Genomic DNA, 13,637 nt, shown 5'->3' with positions numbered 1-13,637 from the left:
GCAAGAACTTGTGCAGTGCTCTCTTCTCCAGAGGAATTGTATTGTTAGCTCATACCCATAGACATGGGTATTCCTATAGTAAGGCAATATGTTATTCTGGAAAGTATGAGATGAAGTAATAAATACATTTATGAAATAAATTGTATTTCTCGTGATGTAAAGCCATAAACTGACTGCTAAGAATCTCATCACTCATCCTGTGTTAAACTACCTGTAGAAAGGGTGCAGAATAACTAAGTACATGCACAATTTTAAAATAACTCCTAGTGTAAGTCATTAGTAGAAACGAGCAAATCAATTCTAAACAAATTAATTTTGAATTTCCAAAAAGTTCAGCTTTCAAATGAAGCTGAAGTTTTTGTAATTTGATTTGTGGTGTCTGCAATTTTACATATTAGTAGTCAGCACAGCATGGCAGGGAAAATTAAGATGGAAGATCACATTAGCCCAGATGGGAATCTGGCCAGAAGACTTGCCCATAATGCCTTGCAGTCAGCCTCAGCCAATCCAGAGGGATTATATTGATGTGTTACAGGCAGATCCCAATCAGAGAAGCCATGTGTATTCTAAGCGCAGGACATCACAGAATAGCGAAGAAAGATGATTATATTCAGACACACAAACAATACAGCGAATTCAGGGTTTTATAGGGAAAGATTTAGGGATGTAGTTAGATTGATTTAGTTAATTAATAGACAGAGAGTTTTGAGCTAGGGACAGGACAAAGGTCAGTTTAAAAATTGACAAAATCACATGTACTGGTTAATGATTTTTTTAAGCATCATAGTTGCACTAGACACTGTGCAGTTGCAATAAAAAAAACACAACTGTTGAATAGTTTCTTCATTAAATGTAATAAACCTAGCCAGATGTATTCTACAGCATCATGGTCAGTGTATATTTTTCCTGCAGACTAGTGTTGAGCGCGAATGTTCGAAAAGCAAAGTTTTATTGCGAATATTTAGAATATAGTGATATATATTCATAATTTCGAATATTCTAGATTTTTTTTATATCAGTGACCTCCCTTCTTGCTTGTGGGCCAATGAGAAGGCTGCATTGTCTTTGTCTGAGCTTAGCAACCACCCTAGCAACCAATAGAAAAGTTGCCTACCCCTTACTATATATAAACCTCCCCAGCAGCTTTTTTCTAAAGTTTATTGCAGTTATGAAAGAGACAGCAGTGTCATTGCTGTGCTCTGTGCTTTGTTGCATTACATTAGACAGTTAACTTATATATATAATACAGATAGTTAGGGGGAGATAGTCAGTGTAGGTTAGATTGATCTATAGTGTAGCTGATAGGTTCTGCTGTCCATACATACATGCTACAATCATAGTGATGCGATGTCACTAGTTGCACGTATTGTGAAAAAATCGCTAATATATTGGAGTACTCTATCTGCATATAAAGCTATTCTAATGTTCTGCCGTGCCAACCATTTTCTCAAGTCTCAGGAAAATTATACCAGCTTGAAAAATGTAGCATAAGTGACCCACGCCTGTTTTTCACAAGCATTACGCGAATAATATTCATGGGGAGAGAACAGAACTGGATTGCACATCCACAATGCTATGCTTTGATCTAACTCGCTAATCAGCGCTATAATAAAGTGTAAAGCCCCCCATACTACATGTTGTACAAGAGGCATTAGTGTACATTTTGATCAAAAGGCATAAGCCCACTCACCACGACAAGGAAGCCTCTTTTGAGTGGGACCTACTCTGACAAAAAGGTGCAGCGCAGTGCGGTAACAAAGCGGTTATGCCCTGGTAGGCGGCGGGACCCGGGAGTCAAAGCAGCAACCCTGCTGTCTGACAATGCCACCCATGGCACTGGGTCCCACCAACCCACCAGAATAGCACCACAAAAACAAAGGCCACCACGCAGTACTGCACCATGTGAACAGTCTAACACAACATGTCCATTGCTATCAGGAGCTACAGGTCAATGACCACTATATGCAGACTTGTGTGATTAAAACCACCTGTGCCGAATGGGAGGAGTGCTAATACCAGTAAAGAAAAAAATAGACATTAGTATTCATGGGGGGGGGGGGAGAACAGAATTGGATCGCACATCCACAATGCTATGCTTTGATCTAACTCGCTAATCAGCGCTATATTAAAGTGTACAGCCCCCTATACTGCATGCTGTACAAGAGGCATTAGTGTACATTTTGATCAAAAGGCATAAGCCCACTCACCACGACAAGGAAGCCTCTAATACATTGTCGATTTTCACAATCAAGAATATAATCTCGAATTCTTGAATTCTCAAGTATATGACAAATATTCTCAAACTATCTTGAATGTCACCACTGCAGACCCTGTCCAATTTGGCATTTTTTTAAACTTTTGAAAAGATTCTTAAATTTTTGTCATGTACGAAACCTGACTGAATGTATTTTGCAGCATCATGGTCAGTGTATATTTTTGCTGCTTTCCAAATTTCCTTTTTTTTCCAAAAAAGCTTTTGCAGGGTTTCTTCAATTAATATTAAGGGTACAAGATACCAGATGTATTTTAAAGTGTCACAGTCAGCGTATATGTTTGCTGCAGACACTGCCCAATTGTACATTAATTTCTGAGGTATTGCACATATAATGACAAAAGTTCCATCTATCATACACTAGTATACCTGACATGTTGTTCTGCATCACTCACTGTTACATTGTATTGTCTAATTGCATATTTTCCTTTAAACATTTTTTTAAAATTTATTGCTAAGATTCCATTCATCACAGTACCTGATATTTTGTTGTGCATCACTCACATTGTAGCGGTCATCAATTGTGCAAAATTTTATTACAAAATCACAGACTAGTTTATTTGACATGTTGTGTGTCGGTCACTAGTTTATAGTAGTGTATTCTTTCCAGCAATACAATGTGAATTCTCATTGTTTAACCACCTCAGCTCCCCTAGCTTAAACCCCCTTAATGACCAGAGCACTTTTTACAATTCTGCACTACACTACTTTCACCGTTTATTGCTCGGTCATAGAACTTACCACCCAAATGAATTTTACCTCCTTTTCTTCTCACTAATAGAGCTTTCATTTGGTGGTATTTCATTGCTGCTGAAATTTTTACTTTTTTTGTTATTAATCGAAATTTACCGATTTTTTTCAAAAAAAATGACATTTTTCACTTTCAGTTGTAAAATTTTTTAAATACAACTACATTTCTATATAAATTTTTCTCTAAATTTATTGTTATACATGTCCTTAAAAAAAATAATGCAATAAGTGTATATTTATTGGTTTGCGCAAAAATCATAGCGTTTACAAACTTTCTGAGCACCTGTCATATTTCCTGAGGTTCTACAATGCACAGACAGTAGAAAAACCCCACAAATGACCCCATTTCGGAAAGTAGACACCCTAAGGTATTCGCTGATGGGCATAGTGAGTTCATAGAACTTTTTATTTTTTGTCACAAGTTAGCGAAAATGATGATTTGATTTTTATTTGCAGTTATATGTGGTAAAATCTTTATTGAAGTATTTTGGTCGAAAAACAAAATGTATTCAGTGGTCAGCGCTGCGGTTATATTCAGTAAAATCTGTATTGAACTATTTCGGTCAAAATACTAAATTTATTCAGCAGTCAGCGCTGCGGTTATATGTGGTAAAATCTTTATTGAACTATTTCTGTTGAAAAACAAAATTATTTCAGTGGTTAGCGCTGCGGTTATATGCGGTAAACTCTTTATTGAACTATTTTGGTCAAAATACTAAATTTATTCAGCAGTCCGTGCTGCGGTTATATGTGGTAAAATTTTCATATAAGTATTTCGGCCAAAAAACTAAATGTATTCAGCGGTCAGCATTGCAGTTATATGTGGTAATATCTTTATTGAAGTATTTTGGTCGAAAAACAAAATGTATTCAGTGGTCAGTGATGCGGTTATATGTGGTAAAGTGTTTATTGACTTATTTTGGTCGAAAAACCAAATTTATTCAGCGTTCAGCGTTGCAGTTATATGTGGTAAAATCTTTATTGAAGTATTTCTTTATTCAGCGTTCAGTGCTGCGGTTATACAGACGTGGACAAAATTGTTGGTACCCTTTGGTCAATGAAAGAAAAAGTCACAATGGTCACAGAAATAACTTTAATCTGACAAAAGTAATAATAAATTAAAATTCTATAAATGTTAACCAATGAAAGTCAGACATTGTTTTTCAACCATGCTTCAACAGAATTATGTAAAAAAATAAACTCATGAAACAGGCATGGACAAAAATGATGGTACCCCTAGAAAACACAGAACATAATGTGACCAAAGGGACATGTTAATTCAAGGTGTGTCCACTAATTAGCATCACAGGTGTCTACAACCTTGTAATCAGCCATTGGGCCTATATATATGGCTCCAGGTAATCACTGTGTTGTTTGGTGATATGGTGTGTACCACACTCGACATGGACCAGAGGAAGCAAAGGAAAGAGCTGTCTCAAGAGATCAGAAAGAAAATTATAGACAAGCATGTTAAAGGTAAAGGCTATAAGACCATCTCCAAGCAACTAGATGTTCCTGTGAGTACAGTTGCACATATTATTCATAAGTTTAAGATCCATGGGACTGTAGCCAACCTCCCTGGACGTGGCCGCAGGAGGAAAATTGATGACAAATCTAAGAGACGGATAATCCGAATGGTAACAAAAGAGCCTAGAAAGACTTCTAAAGAGATTCAAGGTGAACTTCATGCTCAAGGAACATCAGTGTCAGATCGCACCATCCGTCGTTGTTTGAGCCAAAGTGGACTACATGGGAGACGACCAAGGAGGACACCATTGTTGAAAACGAATCATAAAAAAGCAAGACTGGAATATGCCAAACTACATGTTGACAAGCCACAAAGCTTCTGGGAGAATGTCCTGTGGACAGATGAGACAAAAATCGAAGTTTTTGCCAAGGCACATCAGCTGTATGTTCACAGACGAAAAAATGAAGCATATCAAGAAAAGAACACTGTCCCTACTGTGAAACATGGAGGAGGCTCTGTTATGTTCTGGGGCTGCTTTGCTGCGTCTGGCACAGGGTGTCTTGAATCTGTGCAGGGTACAATGAAATCTCAAGACTATCAAGGAATTCTAGAGAGAAATGTACTAGCCAGTGTCAGAAAGCTTGGTCTCAGTCGCAGGTCATGGGTCTTGCAACAGGACAATGACCCAAAACACACCGCTAAAAACACCCAAGAATGGCTAAGAGGAAAAAATTGGACTATTCTAAAGTGGCCTTCTATGAGCCCTGACCTCAATCCTATTGAGCATCTTTGGAAGGAGCTGAAACATGCAGTCTGGAAAAGGCACCCTTCAAACCGGACACAACTGGAGCAGTTTGCTCATGAGGAGTGGGCCAAAATACCTGCTGAGAGGTGCAGATGTCTCATTGACAGTTACAGGAAGCGTTTGATTGCAGTGATTGCCTCAAAAGGTTGCGCAACAAAATATTAAGTTAGGGGTACCATCATTTTTGTCCATGCCTGTTTCATGAGTTTATTTTTTTACATAATTCTGTTGAAGCATGGTTGAAAAACAATGTCTGACTTTCATTGGTTAACATTTATAGAATTTTAATTTATTATTACTTTTGTCAGATTAAAGTTATTTCTGTGACCATTGTGACTTTTTCTTTCATTGACCAAAGGGTACCAACAATTTTGTCCACGTCTGTATGTGGTAAAATCTTTATTGAAGTATTTCAGCCGAAAAACTAAATGTATTCAGCGGTCACTGCTGCAGTTATATGCAGTAAAATCTTTATTGAAGTATTTTGGTCGAAAAACAAAATGCATTCAGTGGTCAGCGCTGCAATTATATGCTGTAAAATCTTTATTGAAGTATTTTCATCGAAAAAACAAAATGCATTCAGTGGTCAGCGCTGCAATTATATGCAGTAAAATCTTTATTTAACTATTTTGGTTGAAAAACTAAATTTATTCAGCGGTCAGCGCTGCAGTTATATGTGGTAAAATCTTTATTGAAGTATTTCGGTCGAAAAACTAAATGTATTCAGTGGTCAGCGCTGCGGTTATATGCAGTAAAATCTGTATTGAACAATTTCGGTCAAAATACTAAATTTATTCAGCAGTCAGCGCTGTGGTTATAGTGAAAAGATCTTTATTGAAATATTTTGGTCGAAAAACTAAATTAATTCAGTGGTCAGCGCTGCGGTTATATGTGGTAAAATCTTTATTAAACTATTTCGGTCAAAAAACTAAATTTATTCAGCTGTCAGTGCTGCGGTTATATGTGGTAAAATCTTTATTGAACTATTTCAGTCGAAAAACAAAATGGATTTAGTGGTCAGCTCTGCAGTTATAAGCAGTAAAATCTTTATTAAACTATTTAGGTCAAAAAACTATTTATTCAGCAGTCAGCGCTGTGGTTATATGTGGTAAGGTGTTTATTGACTTATTTCGGTCGAAAAATAAAATGTATTCAGCAGTCAGCGCTGCGGTTATATGTGGTAAAATCTTTATTGAACTATTTCAGTCGAAAAACAAAATTAATTCAGTGGTCAGCGCTGTGGTTATATGCGGTAAAATCTTTATTGAACTATTTTGGTCAAAATACTAAATTTATTCAGCTGTCAGCGCTGCGGTTATAGTGGAAAAATCTTTATTGAACTATTTTGGTCGAAAAACTTAATTAATTCAGTGGTCAGCGCTGCAGTTGTATGTGGTAAAATTTTTATTTAAGTATTTCGGCCCAAAAACTTAATTTATTCAGCTGTCAGCTCTGCGGTTATATGCAGTAAATTCTTTATTAAAGTATTTTGGTCGAAAAACTAAATTAATTCAGTGGTCAGGGCTGCGGTTATATGTGGTAAAATCTGTATTGATGTATTTTCGTCGAAAAACAAAATGTATTCAGTGGTCAGTGATGCGGCTATATGTGGTAAAGTGTTTATTGACTTATTTTGGTCGAAAAACCAAATTTATTCAGCGTTCAGCGTTGCAGTTATATGTGATAAAATCTTTATTGAAGTATTTCTTTATTCAGCGTTCAGCGCTGCGGTTATATGTGGTAAAATCTTTATTGAAGTATTTTTTCGGCCGAAAAATTAAATATATTCAGCGGTCAGTGCTGCAGTTATATGCGGTAAAATCTTTATTGAAGTATTTTGGTCGAAAAACAAAATGCATTCAGTGGTCAGCGCTGCAATTATATGCAGTAAAATCTTTATTAAAGTATATCGGTCAAAAAACTAAATTTATTCAGCTGTCAGCGCTGTGGTTATAGTGAAAAGATCTTTATTGAACTATTTTGGTCGAAAAACTAAATTAATTCAGTGGTCAGCGCTGCGGTTATATGTGGTAAAATCTTTATTAAACTATTTCGGTCAAAAAACTAAATTTATTCAGCTGTCAGTGCTGCGGTTATAGTGGAAAGATCTTTATTGAACTATTTTGGTTGAAAAACTAAATTAATTCAGTGGTCAGCGCTGCGGTTATATGTGGTAAAATCTTTATTAAACTATTTCGGTCAAAAAACTAAATTTATTCAGCTGTCAGCGCTGCGGTTATAGTGGAAAGATCTTTATTGAACTATTTTGGTCGAAAAACTAAATTAATTCAGTGGTCAGCGCTGCGGTTATATGTGGTAAAATCTTTATTAAACTATTTCGGTCAAAAAACTAAATTTATTCAGCTGTCAGCGCTGCGGTTATAGTGGAAAAATCTTTATTGAACTATTTTGGTCGAAAAACTTAATTAATTCAGTGGTCAGCGCTGCAGTTGTATGTGGTAAAATTTTTATTTAAGTATTTCGGCCCAAAAACTTAATTTATTCAGCTGCCAGCTCTGCGGTTATATGCAGTAAATTCTTTATTAAAGTATTTTGGTCGAAAAACTAAATTAATTCAGTGGTCAGGGCTGCGATTATATGTGGTAAAATCTGTATTGATGTATTTTCGTCGAAAAACAAAATGTATTCAGTGGTCAGTGATGCGGCTATATGTGGTAAAGTGTTTATTGACTTATTTTGGTCGAAAAACCAAATTTATTCAGCGTTCAGCGTTGCAGTTATATGTGATAAAATCTTTATTGAAGTATTTCTTTATTCAGCGTTCAGCGCTGCGGTTATATGTGGTAAAATCTTTATTGAAGTATTTTTTCGGCCGAAAAATTTAATATATTCAGCGGTCAGTGCTGCAGTTATATGCGGTAAAATCTTTATTGAAGTATTTTGGTCAAAAAACAAAATGCATTCAGTGGTCAGCGCTGCAATTATATGCAGTAAAATCTTTATTAAAGTATATCGGTCAAAAAACTAAATTTATTCAGCTGTCAGCGCTGTGGTTATAGTGAAAAGATCTTTATTGAACTATTTTGGTCGAAAAACTAAATTAATTCAGTGGTCAGCGCTGCGGTTATATGTGGTAAAATCTTTATTAAACTATTTCGGTCAAAAAACTAAATTTATTCAGCTGTCAGTGCTGTGGTTATAGTGGAAAGATCTTTATTGAACTATTTTGGTTGAAAAACTAAATTAATTCAGTGGTCAGCGCTGCGGTTATATGTGGTAAAATCTTTATTAAACTATTTCGGTCAAAAAACTAAATTTATTCAGCTGTCAGCGCTGCGGTTATAGTGGAAAGATCTTTATTGAACTATTTTGGTCGAAAAAAATATTAATTCAGTGGTCAGCGCTGCAATTATATGCAGTAAAATCTTTATTGAACTATTTCGGTCAAAAAACTAAATTTATTCAGCGGTCAGCGCAGCAGTTATATGTGGTAACATTTTCATTGAACTATTTCAGTCGAAAAACTAAATGTATTTAGTGGTCAGCTCTGCAGTTATAAGCAGTAAAATCTTTATTAAACTATTTAGGTTGAAAAACAATTTATTCAGCGGTCAGCGCTGTGCTGTAAAGTGTTTATTGACGTATTTCAGTCGAAAAACAAAAGTTTTCAGTATTCAGTGCTGCAGTTATATGTGGTAAAATCTTTATTGACGTATTTCGGTCAAAAAACTAAATTTTATTAAGCGATCAGCTCTGCGGTTATTTGTGGTGAAATATTTATTGAAGTATTTTGGTCAAAAAACAAAATGCATTCAGTGGTCAGCGCTGCAGTTATATGCAGTAAAATCTTTATTGAAGTATTTCGGCCAAAAAACAAAATGTATTCAGCAGTCAGCGCTGCAGTTATATGCGGTAAAATCTTTATTGAAGTATTTTGGTCAAAAAACAAAATGCATTCAGTGGTCAGCACTGCAGTTATATGCAGTAAAATCTTTATTGAAGTATTTCGGTCATAAAACAAAATGTATTCAGCTGTCAGCGCTGCGGTTATAGTGGAAAAATCTTTATTGAAGTATTTTGGTCGAAAAACAAAATGTATTCAGTGGTCAGCACTGCAGTTATATGCAGTAAATCTTTATTGAACTATTTTGGACGAAAAACTAAATTAATTCAGCTGTCAGCGCTGCGGTTATATGTGGTAAAGTGTTTATTGACTTCTTTCGGTCGAAAAACAAAATTTATTCAGCATTCAAATGCTGCAGTTATATGTGGTAAAATCTTTATTGAAGTATTTCTTTATTCAGCGTTCAGCGCTGAAGTTATATGTGGTAAAGTGTTTATTGACTTATTTTGGTTGAAAAACTAAATTTATTCAGCGTTCAGCGTTGCAGTTTTATGTGGTAAAATCTTTATTGAAGTATTTCTTTATTCAGCAGTCAGCGCTGCAGTTATTTGTGGTAAAATCTTTATTAAACTATTTCGGTCGAAAAGCAAAATTAATACAGTGGTCAGCTCTGTGGTTATATGCGGTAATATCTTTATTGAACTATTTTAGTTGACAAACTTTTTTTTTTTAGCGGTCAGCGCTGCGGTTATATGTGGTAAAATGTTTATCGACTTATTTCAATTAAAAAACGAAATTTATTAAGCACTCAGTGCTGCAGTTATATGTGGTAAAATCTTTATTGAAGTATTCAGCATTCAGCGCTGCAGTTATATGTGGTAACGTTTTCTATTGACTTATTTCGCTCGAAGAACAAAATTTATTTCGCATTCAGCTCTGCAGTTATATGTGGTAAAATCTTTATTGAAGTATTTCGGTCAAAAAAAGAAAATGTATTCAGCGGTCAGCGCTGCAGTTATATGTGGTAAAATCTTTATTAAACTATTTCGGTCGAAAAGCTAAATTAATACAGTGGTCAGCTCTGTGGTTATATGCGGTAATATCTTTATTGAACTATTTTAGTTGACAAACTTTTTTTTTTTAGCGGTCAGCGCTGCGGTTATATGTGGTAAAATGTTTATCGACTTATTTCAGTTAAAAAACGAAATTTATTAAGCACTCAGTGCTGCAGTTATATGTGGTAAAATCTTTATTGAAGTATTCAGCATTCAGCGCTGCAGTTATATGTGGTAACGTTTTCTATTGACTTATTTCGCTCGAAGAACAAAATTTATTTCGCATTCAGCTCTGCAGTTATATGTGGTAAAATCTTTATTGAAGTATTTCGGTCAAAAAAAGAAAATGTATTCAGCGGTCAGCGCTGCAGTTATATGTGGTAAAATCTTTATTAAACTATTTCGGTCGAAAAGCAAAATTAATACAGTGGTCAGCTCTGTGGTTATATGCGGTAATATCTTTATTGAACTATTTTAGTTGACAAACTTTTTTTTTTTTTAGCGGTCAGCGCTGCGGTTATATGTGGTAAAATGTTTATCGACTTATTTCAGTTGAAAAACGAAATTTATTAAGCACTCAGTGCTGCAGTTATATGTGGTAAAATCTTTATTGAAGTATTTCTTTATTCAGCATTCAGCGCTGCAGTTATATGTGGTAACGTTTTCTATTGACTTATTTCGCTCGAAGAACAAAATTTATTTCGCATTCAGCTCTGCAGTTATATGTGGTAAAATCTTTATTGAAGTATTTCGGTCAAAAAAAGAAAATGTATTCAGCGGTCAGCGCTGCAGTTATATGTGGTAAAATCTTTATTAAACTATTTCGGTCGAAAAGCAAAATTAATACAGTGGTCAGCTCTGTGGTTATATGCGGTAATATCTTTATTGAACTATTTTAGTTGACAAACTTTTTTTTTTTTAGCGGTCAGCGCTGCGGTTATATGTGGTAAAATGTTTATCGACTTATTTCAGTTGAAAAACAAAATTTATTAAGCACTCAGTGCTGCAGTTATATGTGGTAAAATCTTTATTGAAGTATTTCTTTATTCAGCATTCAGCGCTGCAGTTATATGTGGTAACGTTTTCTATTGACTTATTTCGCTCGAAGAACAAAATTTATTTCGCATTCAGCTCTGCAGTTATATGTGGTAAAATCTTTATTGAAGTATTTTGGTCGAAAAACAAAATGTATTCAGTGTTCAGTGCTGCAGTTATATGAGGTAAAATCTTTATTGATGTATTTCGGTCAAAAAACAAATTTTATTCAGTGGTCAGAACTGTAGTTATATGCGGTAAAATCTTTAATAAACTATTTTGGTCGAAAAACTACATTTATTCAGTGGTCAGCGCTGCAGTTATATGCGTTAATATCTTTATTGAAGTATTTTGGTCGATAAACTAAATTTATTTAGCCGTCAGCACTGCGGTCATATGTGGTAAAATCTTTATTGAACTATTTCCGTCGAAAAACAAAACTAATTTATTGGTCAGCGCTGCGGTTGTATGTGGTAAAATCTTTATTGAATTATTTCAGTCGAAAAATAAAATGTATTTAGTGGTCAGTGCTGCAGTTATATGTATTAAAGTGTTTATTGACTTATTTTGGTCGAAAAACTAAATTTATTCAGCTTTCAGCATTGCAGTTTTATGTGGTAAAATCTTTATTGAAGTATTTCTTTATTCAGCGTTCAGCGCTGAAGTTACAGACGTGGACAAAATTGTTGGTACCCTTTGGTCAATGAAAGAAAAAGTCACAATGGTCACAGAAATAACTTTAATCTGACAAAAGTAATAATAAATTAAAATTCTATAAATGTTAACCAATGAAAGTCAGACATTGTTTTTCAACCATGCTTCAACAGAATTATGTAAAAAAATAAACTCATGAAACAGGCATGGACAAAAATGATGGTACCCCTAACTTAATATTTTGTTGCGCAACCTTTTGAGGCAATCACTGCAATCAAACGCTTCCTGTAACTGTCAATGAGACATCTGCACCTCTCAGCAGGTATTTTGGCCCACTCCTCATGAGCAAACTGCTCCAGTTGTGTCCGGTTTGAAGGGTGCCTTTTCCAGACTGCATGTTTCAGCTCCTTCCAAAGATGCTCAATAGGATTGAGGTCAGGGCTCATAGAAGGCCACTTTAGAATAGTCCAATTTTTTCCTCTTAGCCATTCTTGGGTGTTTTTAGCGGTGTGTTTTGGGTCATTGTCCTGTTGCAAGACCCATGACCTGCGACTGAGACCAAGCTTTCTGACACTGGCTAGTACATTTCTCTCTAGAATTCCTTGATAGTCTTGAGATTTCATTGTACCCTGCACAGATTCAAGACACCCTGTGCCAGACGCAGCAAAGCAGCCCCAGAACATAACAGAGCCTCCTCCATGTTTCACAGTAGGGACAGTGTTCTTTTCTTGATATGCTTCATTTTTTCGTCTGTGAACATACAGCTGATGTGCCTTGGCAAAAACTTCGATTTTTGTCTCATCTGTCCACAGGACATTCTCCCAGAAGCTTTGTGGCTTGTCAACATGTAGTTTGGCATATTCCAGTCTTGCTTTTTTATGATTCGTTTTCAACAATGGTGTCCTCCTTGGTCGTCTCCCATGTAGTCCACTTTGGCTCAAACAACGACGGATGGTGCGATCTGACACTGATGTTCCTTGAGCATGAAGTTCACCTTGAATCTCTTTAGAAGTCTTTCTAGGCTCTTTTGTTACCATTCGGATTATCCGTCTCTTAGATTTGTCATCAATTTTCCTCCTGCGGCCACGTCCAGGGAGGTTGGCTACAGTCCCATGGATCTTAAACTTATGAATAATATGTGCAACTGTACTCACAGGAACATCTAGTTGCTTGGAGATGGTCTTATAGCCTTTACCTTTAACATGCTTGTCTATAATTTTCTTTCTGATCTCTTGAGACAGCTCTTTCCTTTGCTTCCTCTGGTCCATGTCGAGTGTGGTACACACCATATCACCAAACAACACAGTGATTACCTGGAGCCATATATATAGGCCCAATGGCTGATTACAAGGTTGTAGACACCTGTGATGCTAATTAGTGGACACACCTTGAATTAACATGTCCCTTTGGTCACATTATGTTCTGTGTTTTCTAGGGGTACCATCATTTTTGTCCATGCCTGTTTCATGAGTTTATTTTTTTACATAATTCTGTTGAAGCATGGTTGAAAAACAATGTCTGACTTTCATTGGTTAACATTTATAGAATTTTAATTTATTATTACTTTTGTCAGATTAAAGTTATTTCTGTGACCATTGTGACTTTTTCTTTCATTGACCAAAGGGTACCAACAATTTTGTCCACGTCTGTATATGTGGTAAAGTGTTTATTGACTTATTTTGGTCGAAAAACTAAATTTTATTCAGTGGTCAGCACTGTAGTTATATGCGGTAAAATCTTTATTAAACTATTTTGGTCGAAAAACTACATTTATTCAGTGGTCAGCGCTGCAG

General features: G+C 35.5%; 1 protein-coding gene across 1 annotated transcript in view; it reads left to right on the top strand.

Annotated features, from left to right (window-relative positions):
* AKAP6 (A-kinase anchoring protein 6) overlaps positions 1–13,637 on the top strand; it is a 378,396-nt gene that overhangs the window by 307,099 nt on the left and 57,660 nt on the right. The window lies entirely within an intron of this gene.

The sequence above is a fragment of the Bufo gargarizans genome, chromosome 11, assembly GCF_014858855.1.
Source record: "Bufo gargarizans isolate SCDJY-AF-19 chromosome 11, ASM1485885v1, whole genome shotgun sequence".
NCBI classification, from domain to species: domain Eukaryota; kingdom Metazoa; phylum Chordata; class Amphibia; order Anura; family Bufonidae; genus Bufo; species Bufo gargarizans.
Note: the sequence above shows the minus strand (reverse complement) of the source record. Positions and strands in the feature narration are given on the sequence as shown.